Consider the following 21786-nt stretch of genomic DNA (forward strand, 5'->3'; position numbering starts at 1 on the left):
TGGTTGTTTCAATGATCTTCACTCTGGCTCACTTGAAGGTTTGAACCTTGTACAGTTTTGACACAAATTGCTTGAATGAATACTCACGCTCGCTTGCAGGAGATGTGAACTTGTTGTTTGTTTCATTTGGAGTTAAAACTCATGGACTCACTTGATTGTGCTTTAAAGGAAGGGTGTCGAACACTGTCGAAAATGCACCCAAAAAAGCTTACAATGATTTCAATGATTCACTACAATGAATTCAATTTGACTCAATTCAAGACTTGGGTGTCGGTTTCAACCGAGAATGCACCCTTACAATTCAATGTGATTTGAGTTTGATTACAAGTTCAACAATGTTGATGTAGATTGTGCTTTGAAACATTGAAGTTTACAGATTCATTAACTTGATTGTAGTGATGTAGACATTGCTTTGAAATGCTGGAGTCTGCAGATTCATGAACTTGATTGTATTGAGTGAAATTGTTTGTTGAGGTAAAATGCTGATGTTGAAAACTTTGATGAGTTGTTGTATGTGTGGAGCTTAATTATCCTTCCTTGCAGCGATTCTGTTACAAGTGTTGTGCTTGCTTGCATTGAACTTTATGTGTGTGGTAAATGCGATCATTTATGTGTCACAACTAGACACAAATCATAAGTAACAACATGAAGCCATAAAAACACTCGCCATCACAAATACACATGGTGTACCTAAGATCCCCTTATTCAATTTCGGGCGGATCTTGGACACAATCAACACAAAAAATGATTTTTTTTATTAAACTTTAGATTACATAATCTTCAATTTCTCAAGCAATGAGAATGTCAAGCTCACAAATGCTTGAAGCAACTTGTCTTCAAAAAGTGCCTCTTATGACTTCAAATATGACTAAATGAAATTCACCTTACCATTCCACAAATCATCAACCTTATTCACCCTTATGACTCCCAAATAAAAATTATTTTATCCATCCCTTATCTCTCCCCAAAAACACTATAATTAAAAAATACACTTTTCAATTTCAAATTCAGCTCCGCTTAACTTTCACTCAACCCTCACTTTGACTTTTGAAATTCAACTTCAATTTAAGTTTTTGACTCATCTAACATTAGAAAATTCTCTAAATGTGTTTTATTCACTTTACTTTCCCACTCCCTTGAATTTATCTATGTGAGTCCCTTTAATAAATGAGTGGAAAAAAGGATATGGCAAATACTTGGCATAAATGAATGCAAAGGAAATTTCGGTAGAAAAATAAGCTTAGACTTACGAAGTTCTCCAGTCAGTTTTTGGATGTACCACACAAGTATTTGTGCTTTTGTTGGTTGGTTGCTTCATGCAGGTCCTTCACACATTGTTGAGTTCTACGCATAATCCATAGTGTTGACTCCTTGAAACACGTCCTCCAACTTTCTTATTTATCTTCACAGAATTCATTGACAAAGTGTTTCTATGGCCTTCATTTTCGGCAGAAACACTAACACTTGCGCATTCCGAAGATAAAACTCCATCGGTAAATTGCAGAGCATTTGAACGAAAGAGGTTACCTGAGCAAGGCATTTCATTTTCAGTGGTCGATAGAACTTCGTCGTCTTAGCATAGAGGGAATCGGAAGTAGAATTGGATCCCATCGATAAACAGTTCGAAGAATTTCAGATTCTTCATCGTCTGATGCGGAGAAAAGATGGTGGTCGTCACTGCGGTGAGGGACTATGTCAACAAAATGCTTCGTGACATTTCAGGCATGAAAGTCCTCGTTCTAAAAGCAGTTTGCTTTCTGCGCCCAACAGCAGAGAACATTCAACATCTAAAATGACACTTAAGTAACCCACGGTTTGGTGAATATCACCTGTATTTTTCTAATATTTTGAAGACTCACTACCTTCAGATTCTTGGAGATTCTGATGAACATGAAGTTGTGCAGCAAGTTCAGGAATTCTACGCTGATTTTTTTTCCATGGATCCTTATCATTTCACACTCAATATGCCCTCAAATTATATTTATATGCTTCCTCCAGTTGCAGATTCCCAGAGCACCCAGCTCTTTTGTGATAGAGTGCATGATGGCATATCTGCAGTGTTCTTGGCACTCAAACGTCGGCCCATCATTCGATTTCAGCGGAGCTCAGATATTGCTAGAAGGATTGCACAAGAAACTACTAAACGCATGTATGAAGAGGAGAGTGCACTTTTTGACTTCCGAAGATCAGAAATTTCTCCACTGCTTTTGATACTTGATAGACGGGATGATCCAGTTACCCCCTTACTGAATCAGTGGACTTATCAGGCAATGGTGCATGAAATTTTGGAGATCAAAGATAATAAAGTGGATTTAATAACTTTCATTAAAGTTCCCAAAGATCAGCAGGAGGTAGTGCTTTCATCAGAACAAGATACGTTCTTTAAAGCAAACATGTTTGAGAATTTTGGTGATCTTGGAATGAATATAAAACGTATGGTGGACGAATTCCAGCAGAAGGCAAAGAGCAACCAGAATATCCAGACACTAGAGGACATGCATTCAATTTACGCCTTCGATCTACTCTCACGCGCATTGACCTACTCTTCACACGCAGGCTCTCAGCGTTTGAACACCCCACCTTTATAGTCGTTCTCTCTTGACGCGCAAAAGCAACATCTGTGGCTTAATCAGCGATCATATAACACCAATGATTCTCATTACCGCACCAAGCTTATTTGACATGCTTGATTATCAACATGCACCAAGCTGATAAGATCTCTCATGATCCAAGTTGCAGAGGACGTGTTAAATCCACAGATCTGACGAAGAGCGGCAGACTTCACTGATGCAGGCTACTCCACACATGTCGCTCTAATTCTCCTGGATGATCGATGCTGCTACGATCTACGATGCTCACCAACGCCACAGCTCCGACGCCACAGATTCACATCCACCACGTATTCACCAAACAGCTAAAAAATACGAGGATAACTTTATTCCCGCTAACTCCTTCCTCATACAAAATCTCTACAGATATTTAACGCAGAACCCAGGCTACCAAACACGGTGGGCTGCCAGATTGGATGCTCACTCTCAGAGACGACATTCACTCGAGGCTGTCTGAGCTCCTCACAGTTTCCAGATCGATTCTCCTTCACCTCGTCTACACCGGGCTACCACTAATATTACTCCACCGCAGACTTGATCGAAGCAGCTAGCATCAGATCCACGGCTAAGTCGGCGCGATTGGCCCTCCAAACCACGTGACAGCTTCACGTCAGTCACGCTTTTCAAACCAGCATACAGGTCCCTCGGTCTTGTTGCTCTGATACCACATGATAAAAATGAAATTAACTCAAAGAGATTACAGAAAAACACACATAAAAACCAGACCCAAAATATTGGCGGAAAAAGGCTGAAGCCTCATGCTTCTCTCTCATTCTCATTCATACATTCTCATTCATCAAATAATTGAATATAGTGTTACAAATAAATAGATGAGAGACAGTGTTCTCAAGATAGTGCGTGCTATCTTAGACACTTTTGGTTGAGATAATTTCTCCTTTGGTTGAGATAATTTCTCACCAGACACACACCAATATAGGAGTTACCTAAACTAACTCCTATCTTAGAGGAACAACCCAAGAGTTAGGCACAAATTCCTAACTTGGAATATTTAATTTATTTATTTATTTTTGGATTTATTATTGTTTTATGAGAGAGGCTAACATAATCAAAGAAGACATCAAGGACCTTGACCATATCAATAAGGCAAGCAAGGTGCACACTACTCTTATTATAATCCAAATAAGAATTCACCCTTTCAACCTTGATACTCTTCCACTAATCCATCCTAGTCCTCACCTCCTTCTTGGCCTTATGCTCCTCCATATCCTCTTCAACTTGTCAAACATCATTTTTCAGCCATATCCACCCCAATATTCTCAATGGGGAAACCCATCACAAGGGTGGAGGCCTCAAGTTAACCAACCTATTGCTTTACTATTTCCACCCCAAACTCAACCAAAACTTACTCGTCCTACTCCACCTAAGAAACCTCAAATTCCTGCTCAACCCAATCCGAACTCAAAAAACAAGCAAGCACAACAGGTCTATAGTGGAGAGGCATCTTATCCTGCATATGCTATGGAAATAGAAGAGATAAACCTTCGGTTTGGGAGAGTGCTTCCAGATAACCACCCACCTTCTCCACCTAAAGAGATTGGATAAGAGAAGGAAGATAGTGTTCCTCAAGTCAATCCACCTCCTTTTCCTGAGAGGTTGATCCACCCTAGCTAACACACCCTAGAAGAGGTTGAACTTCTGGAAGAATTGAAGAATTTGTGTGTTAAGATACCCCTTCTCTATGCTATTAAATATGTTCCCATCTATAATAATCTCATCAAGGAAAATTGTTTCAAAAATCCTGGGAGAAGAAAAAGAGACACCCCCACCATAAATTTTGTTGGGAAATTATCTGATTTGATGCTTGGGAGGGTGATCTTCCCAAAATATCTAAACCCTGGAAGCCTAGTAGTAGATGTGCACATTGATGGCCTTATAATCTTTAATACCCTAATTGATATTGGGGCTACAATTAATGTGATGACTAAGGAAACCATGCTAAAGCTCAATCTCCAAGGGGATTTGAGAAAGACCACCACAATGCTACATCTTGCAGACAGATCCACGATAGCTCCTGAGGGAGCTGTTGAAGATGTTATTGTCTCCATTGACTCTTGGGAGTATCTTACTAATTTACTGGTTCTCCATCCCAAAACCAAGTTTAATGGATATCCTCTCATCTTGGGAAGATTGTGGTTAGCCACTGCTGATGCTTACATTAGTTGTAGGGTTGGGAACATGACCATTAATAATGGATATTTGTCTAAACAATTGGTATTGTATCCTCTTGCTCAACCTTCTATTGAGCATGACTTACCCTTGTGGTTAGAAGAAGAGGAAGAAGTGAAATATATCACACCACCCCCCACCCAATCTGCAGTCTAGATACCATTACAAGATGGGAGAAACCTGATGAAGATGACCTCATTGAGCATATCCTTCAGAATAAACCTCCCACTCCCATCCCAATTGATGAGTTGATGAAAGAATCTAGGAGTATTCCTTGGTCTGACTTATGCCCTATTGACTCAAGTCCAGACCATGTCAAGATTGTAGAGTTTGGCCCATCTAGAACGTTAAAGATCAACCCTTCTCTCCTAGCCAAACATGAAGAGAAATTTTGCAAAGTGTCGAGGCAACACCTGGATGATTTTTCTTGGGATTATAAGGAAATGAAAGGTATGCATCCCTAAGTTTTTACTCGCCATATTTACATAAAGAAGGGATGAAATCTTGTGTGCCAACTCCAGAGAAGGATGAAACCAACTCTTAAGGTCATTGTGAAAGAATAATTGCAAAAACTATTGGATGCATGGTTCATGTAACCCATTTCAGATAGTGAGTGGGTGTCACCTCTTGTGTTGGTTCCTAAGAAGAATGTGAAGTGGAGAATATGTGTGGATTACCACGAACTCAACAAGGCTACAAAGAAGGACCATTTTCCTTTTCTCTTCATTGACCAAGTCCTAGATGGCCTTATAGAGAAGAAATTATTCTCCTTCCTGGATGGATTTAGTGGATACAATCAAATCTAGATCATCCCCAAAGACCAAGACAAGACCACATTCACATGTCCTTGGGGTACCTTTGCTTATAGATTTCTTCCATGGGTTTGTGCAATGCCCTTGCTACTTTCCAGAGGGCAATTTTGAGTATTTTTACTAAATTGGTTCATGACTCTGTTGAAATATACATGGATGATTTCATTCCTTATAGATGTGACTTCAATGAAGCTCTCTCTAATACTTGAGAAATGTGACTTCTTGATGAATGAGGGGATTTTCCTTGGCCATTCCATATCCAAGGAAGGTATACAGGTTGACCCAAAAAAAACCGCCATCATCAAAAGGGTCCCTACCTCTCAAAAGCAAAGAGAAGTCTAGAGTTTCTTGGGACTAGCTGGGTATTATAGGAGATTCATCAAAGAATTTAGTAAAGTTTCTTTACCTTTGTTTGGTTTATTGGCCGAATATTTAGGTTTCTATTGGACCAACAATTGTTAAGAGGCCCTTGATGTGTTGAAAGAAAAACTGACCACTGCACCCATTCTAAGGGGTCCCAACTAGGCATTTACTTTCCATATCCATACTGATGCATCAGATGAAGCTATGGGAGGAGCCTTGGGACATGTAGAGGATAAGTTTCCTTATGCCATTTATTTCATTAGTAAGAATTTGTCTAAAGCTGAGCTGAATTACACTATCACTAAAAAGGAACTCTTAGCTATAGTACATTTTTTAAACAAATTTAGGCACTATATCACTGGGTACCAAACTTTTGTTCATACTGATCATGCAACCATTAAATATTTGATGAAAAAGACTAATGTTAATGCTAGGATAATTAGATGGTTGTTATTGTTACAACAATTTGATTTGACTATTATTGACAAACCGGGGAAAGAAAATGTGGTTGCATATTTTTTGTCCAGGTTAACCTTGCTTGTAGGTAATTAAGAGATGGTGGATGATCAACTACTAGATGAGCACCTCTTTTCCATCTTAGTGGTTTCTCCTTGGTTTGCTGACATAGCAAGCTACTTGGTAGCTGGGAGGTTCCCTCCTAATCTATCATCTAGGGAGAAAATAAATATTGCAAGGAAAATCTCTCCTTTCACTTGGATGGGGGTAAATCTCTTTAGATTGGGACCATATTAGATCTTGAGTAGATGTGTAAGAGAATAGGAGGTCTTTGACATCCTCTCAGCATGTCATGATGGGCCTTGTGGAGGTCATTTTGCTTCAAAAAGGACAACCTTTAAATTTTTACAGGATGGTTACTATTGACCCACTCTACATGAAGATGCAAGGAGATACACCACTATATGTGATCAATGCCAAAGGATGGGAAACACCACTCCTAGGGATGAAATTCCCCTACAACCTCAAGTGGCCTTAGATCCATTTGAAAAGTGGGGTATGAATTTTATTGGGCTAATTGATCCACCAGTAGGGAAAAAAAAGTACATCATTGTGTGCACTAATTACTTGAAAAAGTGGGTTGAGACAAAGGAAGTCAAAGTAGAAACTGAGCATAAATGTGATTTTTTTTTAAGAGAAAACATCTTCTACAAGTCTGGGTATCCAAGGAACGTAGTCACTAATCAAGGAGCACAATTTTTATTGAATATATCATGAAGCAGCACCATATCAAGCACAAGACATCCCCTGCCTATCACCCTCAAGAAAATGGGAAAGTAGAGGTCACAAACAAAGCATTGGAGAGAATCCTCACTAAGGTTGTTAGAAACAACAAAAAATATTGGGTAGAGAGACTACTAAAGGCCACTTGGGCCTACAATACCACTTGGAAAACCACCAATGGATTATCTCCATGTGATTTGGTTTATGGGAAGAAGGCTTTCCTTTCTATTGAGTTAGAATATATACACTTTGACAATGGCAGCTCAGTTGGACTTAGATGTCACCACAACACAAAAAGAAAGGCTACTCCAACTAAATGGCTTAGATGAGTTCAAAATGCAAGCTCTCCTACACACTAAAGTCATACAATTGCCAATGAAGGTATGGCATGACAAACATATCAAGGAAAATGTTGAAAATAGCAACAAGAAATGCTATAAATAGCAGTTCGGGTACTAGTGTTGGACATAGCAACAAGGAATGACAAATGGAAGTGCTAAAAATAGCATTGCTATAAAGAGCATTTTGGGATGGATTCCTATTTTAGTTAGTCCTTGAACTAAAATAGAGAAGTAAAATTCGAATTTGATCTTAGGAGCTGTTTGTAAAACAATTAATTAATTCATCTTGAGTTAATTAGTTGTAGAAAATCAAACATGAAGTCTATGTGGGGACATGCAACAGTTTCTCCATTGATTGAGGAATTTATCCATCAGTTAAAGATATAAGGATGAGTTGTAATATTAAGTTGTAACTATTTGGCTCAGTTAACTGAGTCAAGTCCAGTTAGATTAGTTCAAACAGTTTGTTGAATTAATTGTGAGTTTAGTTAGTTAATGCTTGCATGCATGTAACTGCTGCTCTCCAGATAACTGAATATTCTCTCATAAATAATTCATGCATGTCAGTTCAATCAGAGACCCAGTTGAGATCAGAGGAAGGGACAATGTACTATCAGTTGGAGGATTTTTCCTATATAGGAAACTCATCCATGTAGAAAGAATTATCTCCTTCAGGTTTGTGCAGTTATTTTTGAGCCAAGTGAGCAGTGTGAGGTGGGAATTCACACAAGTGGAAGCACTAGACCCCAGGAAAAACTGCGCAAGTAAATAGGAGACTTGGAGGGTAGAGGAGAAGGTTGTGAGAGACTTTGACTGTCTATGAGCAACCTTGTTTGATTGCAGAGAGAGCAGGATAGCTTGAGAGCTGATTCTTTTTGTAACTTGAACATATTTCCACTTGTATGATAATACAGAGATTGGGGTTTTAGGCTGAGGCTTTCCCTGGGTTATTTCTTTTGTGTTATGTGTGATTGATTTCTCATTCTCAGTTATATGTGTTCTCATTGATCTTGCTCATATTCGATTAAGATTCCGCAAAGTTTGTTGTAGAAGTAGATCTTGTATTTTTCTTTAGTATATTGCATAATCTGTTGATATATGGTGGGAATTTCTACATGGTATCAGAGAAAATGTGATCAAGACGAAGAACATATACAAGAAGAGAGAAGCTCGAAGTTTGAGGTTCCTGAATATAGAAATCGAGTTCTTATCACATCTCAATTTCACCAATGGCGTTCAACAGTTTAAGACTCCAGTATGCCCTTGATGGTAGCTTGAATTATATAGCCTAGAAGGATCGCATGGAAACAATATTAGAGGATAACAGTCTAAAGGACTTCATTGATCAAGAAGTCTCTAAGCCGACTAATGCTACCCAATTGGTGGAATGGAAGAAATGTGTGGCTAGAGCAAGGAGAATCCTTCTGGAGGGAGTTCGAGACTACATTGTCTCGAGCTTCCATGGGAAGGAGACACTGTTTTCGATGTGGAAAACATTGAAAGATAAATATTAGAATAGTATTGATTAGAGGAAGCTGGTGCTGAAAGACAAGCTTCGGAAAACCAAGTGTGAAAAGGGCGACACGATCTCTATATATCTGAACAAGCTCACCACCTGCAGGGATGAGCTTGGAAGTGTAGGGATAACGATTACTGATGATGACATGGTGAGTCTTGCACTTCTCGGTCTTCCTAAGAGCTGGCATAGCTACCAAGACTCGGTTACTGGAAGAGAAAAACTACCAAATTGGGAACGACTTTGGTCGGATCTAATATAGGAGGAGATAAGAAGAAGCACCAGAGATGGATCCTCATTAAAGCAAGATGATGAGGAAAATATGGCCTTAGCAAGTAAGGCAAAGAAAGGGAAGGAGAAGGATTCTCATCCCAAATCGAGTTCTTCCCATGGTGGGAAGAAGTTTGACAAATCGAAAGTGCGATGCTTTTGTTGTCATGAGGTGGGCCATTTTGCTACAAATTATCCACTAAGGAAATCCAAGATGGGATCCAAGGAAGGATTCGAAGGTGAGGCATTGGCCTCACAGTTCGAGTTGGATTTCACCCTCTTCACATGCATGATTTCATCCATGGTGGGATGTGGTTGGTTTCTTGACAGTGGAGCTTCTTTCCACATGACCGGCGACAAGAGTTTGTTTAGTACCTTGGAGGAGAAAGATCTCTAGATACTCATAGCGATGGGTAATGCTGAAAAGTATGGTGTCTCAGGTGAAGGCACAGTTGTTTTTTAGAGGAAGCATGGAGCTCGCATTACCTTGATCGATGTCAAGTATGTACCAGGACTGATGAAAAATTTGGTGTCGATCATAATGCTGTAAGACAATGGCTATGATGTAGTCTTTAGTAAGGGAAAGGTTTTCCTTAGACACATCACCACGAGACAGGTGAAGCAGATCGGTTCACGAGTCAAGAATTTGTATGCTCTTGAGGTTAAAGATGCATGCAAAGACTTGAGGAGCAAGGAAATTGATGGAGACTTGGTGGTTGAGAGGGAGAGTACATTACCTCTCAACATGCAGCCACAGGAGAAGTCTTAGACGATTGTGGAGGAGCCACGATTGGTGAAGCAATTTCAGGAGGCTGTGGAGCAGCCACAACTAGGGAAGCTGAGAGGAGACAGATTGGAGGCATCCACTCATGCAGAGACCTCCAATAGGGGGAAATTTCGAGCCAAGTGGGTAGAGGGATCACATGCGTCCATACCTCCAGGTCGGAGGTGGGGTGATGTGGAGTGACAGTCCCAAGAAGGCTAGAATAGGGGCATGATCATTGAGGTACTCAACCTCTTTGATTAGACCTTGCTATGGGAGCCCTGACGAGGAGTAGTAGGACTGGCCGAGTGGGTAGAGACAGATGCGGATGGAGTGGCAGAGAGAGCTACAGTGCATGAATCCCAAGACAGTGCAGAGCTAGCAGGCTGCAACAATGCGAGAGGCATAGGAGTGTTGCACCAGTGCAGGATGGCACAGAGAGGTGTGCAACGGTGCAAGATGCATGGAGTGTTGTAGCAGCTCAGAGGTCACAGAGGGAGTACTTGTTATTGGTAGAGGGAGCTTCAGCCTTAGAGGGTGTTTCTAGCCCAACAGGGAGGTTAGCTGGGAGATTTTTTTTTGTTTCTAGAGTTGCTGGAGCAATAACACTTGGGAGAAGTGTTGCATGTAGAACATTCCAAAGGTTCAGGATCAGGTTCAAATTGAATGCCTTTCTTGTTGAGAGGGAGTGTTGAAAATAGCAACAAGAAATGCTAAAAATAGCATTGCTATAAATAGTAGTTCGGGTACCAGTGTTGGACATATCAACAAGGAATGAAAAATGGAAGTGCTAAAAGTAGCATTGCTATAAATAGCATTTCAGGATGGATCTATATTTTAGTTAGTCCTTGAACTAAAAGAGAAGTAAAATTCGAATTTGATCTTAGCAGCTCTTTGTAAAAATTAATTAATTCATTTGGAGTTAATTAGTTGTAGAAAATCAAACATGAAGTCTATGTGGGGACATGCAACAGTTTCTCCATTGATTGAGGAATTTATCCATCAGTTAAAGAGATAAGGATGAGTTGTAATTAGTTGGCTCAGTTAACTGAGTCAAGTCTAGTTAGATTAGTTCAAACAGTTTGTTGAATTAATTGTGAGTTCAGTTAGTTAATGCTTGCATGCATGTAACTACTGCTCTCTAGATGACTGAATATTCTCTCATAAATAACTCATGCATTTCAATTTAGTCAGCAACCCAGTTGAGATCAGAGGAAGGGACAATGCACTATCAGTTGGAGGATTTTTCCTATATAGAAAACTCATCCATGCAGAAGGAATTATCTCCTTCAGGTTGTGCAGTTATTTCTGAGCCAAGTGAGCAGTGTGAGGTGGGAATTCACACAACGGAAGCACTGGACCCTAGGAAAAATTGCGCAAGGAAATAGGAGGCTTGGAGGGTAGAGGAGAAGGTTGTGAGAGCCTTTGACTATCTATGAGTAGCATTTTTTGATTGCAGAGAGAGCATGATAGCTTGAGAGCTGATTTTTTTGTAACTTGAACATATTTCCACTTGTATGATAATACAAAGATTAGGGTTTTAGGCTGAGGATTTCCCCGGGTTATTTCTTCTGTGTTATGTGTGATTTATTTCTTATTCTCAGTTATATGTGTTCTAAATGATCTTTCTCATATTTGATTAAGCCTCCGCAAAGTTTGTTGTAGAAGTAGATCTTGTATTTTTCTTTAGTATATTGCATAATCTGTTGATCTACAATGGGAATTTCTACATGTTATCAGAGAAAATGTGATCCAACAACAAGGTATGCCAACATCTAGGTCATTTTCTGCCTAGTGTTGTGCCTGCATCCCTAGATTTGAGCCACTTTTTCGGGCCCAGAGGCCATGTCAATGCCCATAACTAAATGACACCTTAAAATATGAAATATAATAGTAGAATAATGATACAAATTAAATTACTTGAACAAGGACTTGACTGGACTCCTACTAACCATGACAAACATTTCATCAAACATACCACAAATATGTAATATACAGGACTAAATAATAGATCTGAACATATGAGTCTCATACCTATTTGGGAATCGTTAAGAAACATTGATACCTTATACCATTAGCTACATTATCATCCATAAGGTTATAGATACATTGTTCATTCATTTACAAATCAAAACATGAGGAGAGCCATACATCATCACTGTCATAATACATGCTTATAACCAACGTAAGAACAACAAAAATGTCAAGGATATATCAGCCATAGAATCCACATATAAACCAATAAATTTATACATAAGGTATAAAGGAAAGAACCTCTTATTAATGAATGCAAAATCTAATCCAGGATGGGACTACCATGTTTCACCCAACCATAGAATGGCTGAGCCAATTATCTATTCAACCATTTACCCCTGTGCCATATTCCAAGTATGAATGTGGGATTCAAACCAAAATAACCAACTAGGGCGTCCTGAGGCTAAACCACCTCACCCTCATCAATAGAAATTGGGCTTTACCGATCCACACTGGATCAATAGGCTAACACAATAAACATGTAATAACAGGCTTTACCATGATCTCCACCATATCACTAGGACAAAAAAAGCATGGATGTGACCAAATTTCTCCACATACACTGTGAGGAATTTTCCTGTCTCCTAATCTCTTAGGCTTTACCGTAATCCACAGTCTGATCTAGGGATCACTAGGCCCTAAATCGAGACACTACCCTCTAGGCCTTACTGTATATCCCGCTAGTCACCGACAAGGATTCCTAGGCCTAATCAAGGGAAACCACCTCTAGCCTTTATTGTATATCCTGCCATTCACTGATAGAGGATTCCTAGGCCCACTGAGGAAACACAAAATCCGACTCCACCACAACCCACATTCTGGTTCATGGGTTACTAGGCCATATGTTCTATCATTCAAAGATCCAGCTCCCTCAGCTTCGAATCCATCTGACAATCCAACTCAACCAATACATGAGAACCCCATCACACCATGGCTATCTGGAAATGGCAAGGATAGGCTAAAAACACTGTCACACCTGGAAAAACCCATGCCATAACAAAAAAGAACCACATCCAATACCATGCATGCCGAATCTAGTAAGGAAAACACACATGCAAATTGATACCTGTAAAGAATCCTGCTGTAGTTTCTTGATCCTGCTCTGCCTTGCTTGCTCCTTCCTTCCTCCTGCTTGCTTTTCCTTTCTTGATCCAGTGCCAAAGTGCTCCAAGAAAACTCTAAGTGTCCAAGAGTGAGAGAGCTCCAAAAATGAATTGACAAAAAGTTACCAATTGATCCTCATAAGCCTTTTTATCAATTAGGCCTCTATTTTCTTCATTTTCCATTATTTTCCTTCATTTTCCTCCTCACATGCAATCTGTGACCTTTCACCTTCCTTTTCTCCTAATTTCCATTATTTTCATAAATAAATGTGCCAAAAATGCCATTTTCCTTTCCAAATCTTTAGCCACTGCCTTTGCCAATTTCCTTAGCCATAATAAATCAATGAACACCCACACTAGGATGTCTTGCCCAACATTCAGATTGGAATAAGTGTCCCATCAACTGTGGTTATTATTTTTGCCTTTATTAACTTTTATTACATGGAATTTTCACTAGGGTTGTTACAAAACCCTCCCACACCACTGAAAAGAAAACATACTACACACAGAGCTTTATAACATAGCTCGATGCAATATTTACAATGATGACCATGCTGAAAAGAAAACCAACATGACAACACAACAACATGAAAACTATAATGACATGACACCCATACCAGTTATTGGAGCTTTTAACATAGCTCATGGCAATTTTTACATCGACATACATATGTACATATATCAAAGCATCACAACAAAACATATGCCAAAACATATACCAAACATCATACCAAAATTGCTTTGACTCAACCGGAAAACAATGAAGGATACATAGCCTGCATCTGATCCACCATCTCCCGTGTAGCTTCTTGGGCCCAAAGTGCTTCCACTGCACTTTAACCTACTCGATTGTTCGGTTCCAGAACATGAGCACATTTTTCTACAATATACACTGAGGCTCCAACTAGAATTATCCATATGGCTCTACCTTCCATACATAGCAATCAATCACATGATAAACATCCTTAACATACTTCTTAATAAATGACACATGGAAAACATCATGTACTTTCACTATTGGAGGCAGTTCAAGTTGATAGGCAATTGTTTCGATCCTCTCAATAACACTGAAAGGTCCACAAAATCGAGGTGCCATTTTAGCACATGATCTAATCCGCAAAGGGGCTCTTCTTTGGTTTGATGCGTAAGTACATCTATTCCCCAACTTGGAACTCCTTAAACAACCTATTCCGATATGCACAACTCTTATGCCTATCCTATGCTGCTTTCAAATTCTTCTTGATTGCTTGCATTTTCTGCTCCATTTCTGCCAACATGTCCAGTTCAATCAACAACTTGTTAAATGCATCACTCCAAATGATGGGAGTATTGCAACTTCACCCATACAATGCCTCAAAGGGGCTCATTTTGAGTGATTCTTGGTACCCATTATTGTAAGCAAACTCTACGAGTGGAAGGTACTATTCCCACTTCCATTGCTGATGCATCACATACATCCTCAACATGTCCTCAAATATCCCACTGACCCTCTTTGTCTATTCATCTGTTTGTGGATGATAAGATGTACTGAAGGCCAACTATGTTCCCAAACCTGCAAATAAATCCTTCCAAAACTTGGAAGTGAACTTTGCATCCAAGTCTGACACAATATTCTTTGGAACACCATGCAATTTGACCACATCTTTGATGAACACCTATGCTACATCTTTAGATAAGAATGTATATGTCACTGGAATGAAGTGCACAACCTTTGTCAACCTGTCCACAACAACCATGATGGAATCATGTTGTCTCACTATCCTTGGTAGTCCTATGATAAATTCCATGGAAATGACCTCCCATTTCAATTCTGGAATCACAATTCATTGTAGCAGTCCACCTAGGTACTTACACTCTACCTTCACCTACTGACAATCAAAACACTTAGCCACAAAATCTGCTACATCCTTCTTCAGATTCGGCCAATAATAAAACTTCTTCACTGTTATTTATGATTTTTGATAATTTGGGTGACCTGAATATGGTTTTGCATGAAACTCCCTCAAGATCACCTTCTCGAGTAATAAACCAAATGAGCACCCAATAAGATTTTTTTTCCCAATATTCTGCTTGGAATACATGTCCCATGACCTCGGTTTTATTTTTTTCCTTTATTATCCTTATTAAATGAAATTTTAACTTGGGGCTATTGCAGACCCCTCCCCCCTAAGGGAACATGGTCGTCGGTGTTCTATGACACCTATGACTAGCAAACCACTAAAATCAAAACATAGTACCCATGGAGCTTTTTTTTTTTCTAAGCTAAGTAGGACCTTTCATTCATTCATAAAATCACATGTTACATCAAGATAAAACCTTTGTGGCCTCAACCTGCCCATTGGGAAACTAGGTCTGTTGGCCGTCAAAAGGCATTATAAGCCAACCAAAATCAAAAGGTTTTAAGTCTATCAAGCTCATCCAGATAAGCCTTACTGTTTGAATTCCATAATAATTTCTTCGTCATAAATCTAAAGCTCCCTATCGCTATGAACATCATCAAAATTTAAACAAAAACTGAACTGAAAACAGACATAACCAACAACATAACTAGTCCTTAGAGGACTCAATAGGGGTAGGGTATTTTTCACTAGACCCTGATATTTGTGAGTACTTTGTGCACCAAAGGTGTTGATCAATTCTTCCCAGGCGAACATTCTGTTGCTGAACCTGAAACTGCACCAACTGAAAGTCTTTTTGGATTTCCTGTAAGATAAGATAGATCTAGATGTAGTTAGAAGTATGCATGATGGCTTTAGCCACCATATTTTTCATCATCCACTAGAGGCGGATTGTTTTGTTTATTTTGGGAGACTCAGCCTCGAGAATTGCCAAGATCGGGGACCAGAAATTCACAGTCCACTTGTTGCTCTTCTTCCTTAGCTTGGCAGTTGAGATCCACTTCCCACCATACGATAATCCTTCTAACTTGCTTTAGGATCTCCCTTACATATGCATGCACAACTTCCTTGTTATGTTGGGCCTCAGACTTACAACCTGCTCTTTTCAACTACTAGGATGTTGGTTTACCTTTCTTTACTCGCGAACCTCTCTTCCAATTTTTCCTGCATCCCTCTACCATTTCTTCCTCCTTGACCGTTTTCGCTCGCGCCATTTTGAGAACTGACACCTATGAGACTGTAAGGTCTATGCATCCCAACCTCGTGAAGACAACCATCCACCCTGAAGGGAAAAGGCTGCACTCCCAAAACTTGCCTATGTGATAGGGGGCAAGATCATGCACAAGAGTGAGGAAACATTAGCGTTCCAGTTATAGCATATAATATGAAATAAGCACGCTCCTCTCACTTGACAATTCTTAACTAGCATAATCTTCTTCCCCCGAACCATTGAAAACAAAGGTGTGGATTGAGGCTAGGATCTAACAGAAACAATTGACATAACCCTACATCCCATAGAAGAGAAACTTCGAAATTGGGTCAAAACCATAATGCAAAACACAGTAATAAAATACAGAAAAAAACCATTCTTCTTCCTCATGGATTTTGCGACATCCCATGCAATGTCGGCATAATGACATGCACAACCCCCCAAACCTAGAGATATAGTTCCCATTCTTTGAAGCATAATTCCATAAAGAATCAAGACTGTTGTTGCCATCCCGAATGCAGAAAAGAAAGAATGCTCCCTAGAATTCTGGAAAAGTAGGACAATTGTCTTCCCACAATGACAGTTCCATCGAATTGTATAAACAATAATCCTACATACTATCTCCATATTCTCTTGACTGTAGGAGGAGAAGGAGAACATCACATACCCTGTATTTTCCATCATATAGATGTCGATGAAGTCCCCTTTCAGAGCGCTCCCACTTGCAAGTTTCCAATGTCGTTCCACTAGCTGAATATAGCATTGAAGAGCCATAACCAATTTACTTCACCGGACAACCACTTTTTCCATCCAAATTCCCAAATGCTTTGATGATGGTATGCTCCATTGTGCATTTCATCTTCTCCCATGCAACCACCACCGTATCTTCTCCCACTCCATCTGCCATCGGTCTTACCAACCTCCTGTCCTATAGCCATCATCTTAACCGAGATAATTATGATCCCCATTGGGATCCTCAACTGGATTGCTCCCCGATTGGGGTTATAAATCCCATGGAGCTTATAAACTAGCTCGTTGTAGTATTTACAATGATATCTATTGAAAACCGTGACCAACATATCATTTACTAGACCTTTATAACACAACTCATTATGGTATTTATGGTAACAACCACATGTAATTATACACATTTGCTTCAACCAACAAATAAACATGTTGTTTATGGAACTTTATAAATGCGCTTCGATACAATATTCACAATAATATAAAAATATATACATATGCACATTTTCTCAACTAACAAATAAAAGGATACGGTGCATGCATCTGCAACAAGGCAATCAATAGGCTTACACCTCCACCCTTAAAGTAATACCAGGATTCACCTCCTTCCTAGGAAGTACAGAATCCACTACCAAAGTCAAGCCTACATCCAATATCTAATGCTATGATCCTAAGCTACTTGTTCTCTCAGTGAAAAGTTACCAGCTTATTGTTCCAGTGCACACCCAATGTGCATTTGATTCCATATGGAAATGATAATGACCGAAACAAATTAATTCCCTGACCTTCCCTTCTCTACTACATAGTCATGTAGGCAATTTGGTCACCCCCTTTCATGAAGTGACTCACCTTACAAGTTCCTTGATGTCCCCTTTCCCAGGCAATCCATCCCTTGGTAAGATTTCCTTGCATCGGAACGTCCAAAAACCAAGGTATATACCTGCCTCCAAACTATCATACTAGTCATAGCATGCTTTTGTTTTGTTAATCAATGAACAATATTGGGTACCAGTTTCCCATAATGACCCTGCTCCTAACTGCTCTACCAACATATTGCTGCCTATTCCAATTCATTTTTTTGTTGTTGCTACTAATTTCTTATAGTCGGTTTCAACCACCCAAACTAGGAATTTCCCTGATTTCCTTAACAAGAACCTAATTCCCATTAGATTTAAAATAAATTGAAATAAATTCAAATCATACCTCATTGATTTCCTATTAGTAAGGTACACCTATGATTTCACTTCTTGTCGCAAAAACTCAAACTAACCTTTCGGTCAAATCATCATATATAAACATATCACATCCGATTAGCTTGAAATGAAACCTTCATAAACAAAAATCATAGATGGCATGAAATAATCATAAATCAGAATCATGGATCACATGCATAATTAAAAAATGAAATAAAATACTAATAGTTATCTTTAAATGATTCTTTTGTTTTTGGATTTGTTCTTTGTCCTTTCAGTACACACACTAAATTGGTTTCCAATTCCAGCAAGCACCTAGTGCCTTTTCTTTTCTTCAGTCCCATACACATACACACAATGCACATCATAGCACATCCATTCACACGGGATTTAAGACACCACACAATGCATACACCTACACCTATTGTACAAGACAACAAAATACATACTCCTACATTTGGTGTACAAAACCACACAATACATATAGATACACTGAGTGCAAAACAACGAATATACATGTCAGAATACAACAATTACACAATGCACATAACACAGTACTACATGTACACAACATAGCATGTACGACATGTGCACAATACCACATGTACATAGCACCACTTGCACAATGTGTACACAACACCACATGTACACAACACTACCTGCACAATGTGTACACAATGCCATATGTACATACACAACACCACCTGCACAATGTGTACACAACACTACATGTACACAACACCACCTGCACGGTGTACACAACACCATGTGCAAACAACACTACATGTACAACATGTACACAACACCACACACACACAACACCTCATGTCCAACATGTACATAGCACCACATGTACACAACATTGCATGTGTAGAAATTAATGTGTAGATTCAAAACTTCTCATGAAATTTTCTAAATCATGAGACTTGAAGCTACTCTACTGATCTAGGGAATTTAATTCACCATATAGAAAAAAAATCATAGACATGCGAAAGGAAACATCACACATGCACAAATATTTATGTAGGGGAAAGAAACTGCTCAAAACCCCTTTCTATCTATATTGCATTAATCATAGAATAAAGATGAAATACATATGCTTGCTCAAGCTGAGCACACCCTGCAAGTGTATAGTCTATCACTATGCCTGACTAACTAAATATGGCATACACTTCATCAATTTTCAAGCCCTCCAAGATCCTATTTCCTTGTATTGTTCCTCTGGGAAATTGGCCCCTATTATTTACGAATTTCCCACTATTGAATTGTGCAATTCCTCTATGTCCTTAATCTCACTACATGCACCACCTATACACATGGGAATATGCTACAACTGGTAGTACACTGCCTTGGAATCTCCATCTCAATTGGGTAAATCGAATTCTCTGCATGAAAAATTATTTTGGGCTGATTGATCAGTTAACTGGTTGATCACTAAGTGTGGCTGAAGTTCCATTTCCACAACTTGACGTCCACTAGTTCTTATGATAGTTAGAACTAGTTACACTGACAATAACTCAAATTAACTAAAATAGATTGCTACAAATTAAAAATCAATCATACTGAACTGAACTCAAGCTTTCCAAAATCGAATTAACAAAGTTAACTGAGTGACAAGTGCCACGTCACCTTGATCAACTACCTCCAAGATTTCTACTGAAATATAAATTCAAATTTTCTCTAGTTTGACCAAGGCAAAGTCAAATTGAGATTTTCTTGCTGCATTTTCAACACTCCCTCTCGACAAGAAAGGGATTATCAACCACCCCTATCCTACACTTGTGGAACTCGAACTTCTCTCTTGACAAGGCGTTTGTCAAAATATCAACATCTTGTTCCTCTGTTGGAATGTACTGCAACAACATAATTCGCCTCTGCATAAAATCCCTTAGATGGTGATATTGGATATCAATATGCTTGAATTGATCATGAAAAATAGAATTTTCAAAGAGTTTGAAAAAAAATATGATTTTCATAATAAATCATAGTAGGATCCATCATTTGACCAAGCAAGCCAACAAGTATCTTTCTCATCCAGATCGCCTTACACGTTGCTTGACTTGCAGCCATGTATTTTTTTTTTCTAGGATGAGTTCCATAGATCTTTGCTTCTTGCTATACCAAGAAACCACTGTGGACCCAAAAATAAAAATTCCACCTAATGTACTCTTCCAGTCTAATGGACTCCCTACCCATTTTGCATCTGTGAAGCCACACAACTTCACTCCCTTTGTCCATTTATACCATAGTCCAAATTGGGTAGTTCCTCTGAGGTGTCGTAGGACATGCTTGGCTTCTCTCCAAAATAGTTTGGTTGGCCTAACCATAACTTGAATCAGCTGGTTTACTGAAGCACATGTATGGACATATGTTCACAAGATACATGAGTGAACCCACCAATTGTTGGTAAACAATTAAATTCACTTCCTCACCTGACGTGGCATCCTCTTTCCTCTAGTTGGTCGCTAGAGGAGTCTCCATGGGTTTTCACCTATCCATGTGGAACCTCTGAGGTATCTCGTTGGCATACTTTCCATGAGAGATAAACAATTCCCCATCACCTTTCCATACTTCCAATCCGAGGAAGTAGTGCATGAGGCCCATGTCCTTCATCTCAAAATATCTTGCAAGGTCCTCCTTGCAAGACCTAATCAACTGCTCATCACCAGTCAAAATCAAGTCATCAACATTTAAAACAATAATAAAAAATTTACCTTTGACAAAAATATGATAGAGGTTTTCATCCACTTCAATTTTGGTGAAGCCCAAACCGGTGAGATAATTATCGATCATGGTGTACCAAGCACAGGGTGCTTACTTGAGACCATATAACACTCACTTGAGTTTGCACATATGAGAGTCTCAATAAAAAGTCATGAAGCCTTTTAGTTGATCGATATACACCTCCTCAATAACTCCATTGAGGAACGCTGTTTTCACATCCATTTGGTGGATCTTCCACCCCATCTGTGCAACTAGAGCAAGGATCGATCTTATGGATGACTACCTTGCTACAAGTGAAAAGACATCCTCATAGTCAATCCCATTAACTTGAGATTACCCCTTGGCCACAAATATGGCCTTGTACTTTTCTATGCTTCCGTCTACTGCATGCTTCACCTTGAAGATCCATCTTGAACCCACAACTGATTTTTATACTAGTCTTGGGACCACTTCCCAAACATTTTTGCTCACAATGGATTCGTACTCCTCCACCATTACATCAATCCATACTGGTTTCTCTACTGATTCCTCAAAAGAGGATTCCTCAGTCTCTACTAGCTCAGTCATTAGAACCATGTAGCCAATGTACCGATCTGGTGACCTCCTTTACCTGCGCTAAATTTAAGGAGCACCCACATTCTCCCTCGCATCCTGCATAAGTCTCTCAGCTTCCTTGGTTCTCTTCCTTCCTTATCTAGATGGTTCTACTTGAGTGGCTGTCTCCACTCTCTGCTCCTCAACTGGTGGCTTCTCCATAACATACTGAGGCTCCTCCTTTGG

General features: G+C 39.3%; 1 pseudogene; it reads left to right on the plus strand.

The window, feature by feature from the left end:
* Positions 1-1664: 1664 nt before the first annotated feature.
* Positions 1665-2588, plus strand: LOC149252589 (vacuolar protein sorting-associated protein 45 homolog pseudogene; annotated as a pseudogene).
* The last annotated feature ends 19198 nt before the right edge of the window (positions 2589-21786 follow it).

Source organism: Pinus tabuliformis, chromosome 7, assembly GCF_031772625.1.
Source record: "Pinus tabuliformis cultivar Carrire ecotype Pingquan chromosome 7, CPIR1, whole genome shotgun sequence".
Classification (NCBI taxonomy): Eukaryota; Viridiplantae; Streptophyta; class Pinopsida; order Pinales; family Pinaceae; genus Pinus; species Pinus tabuliformis.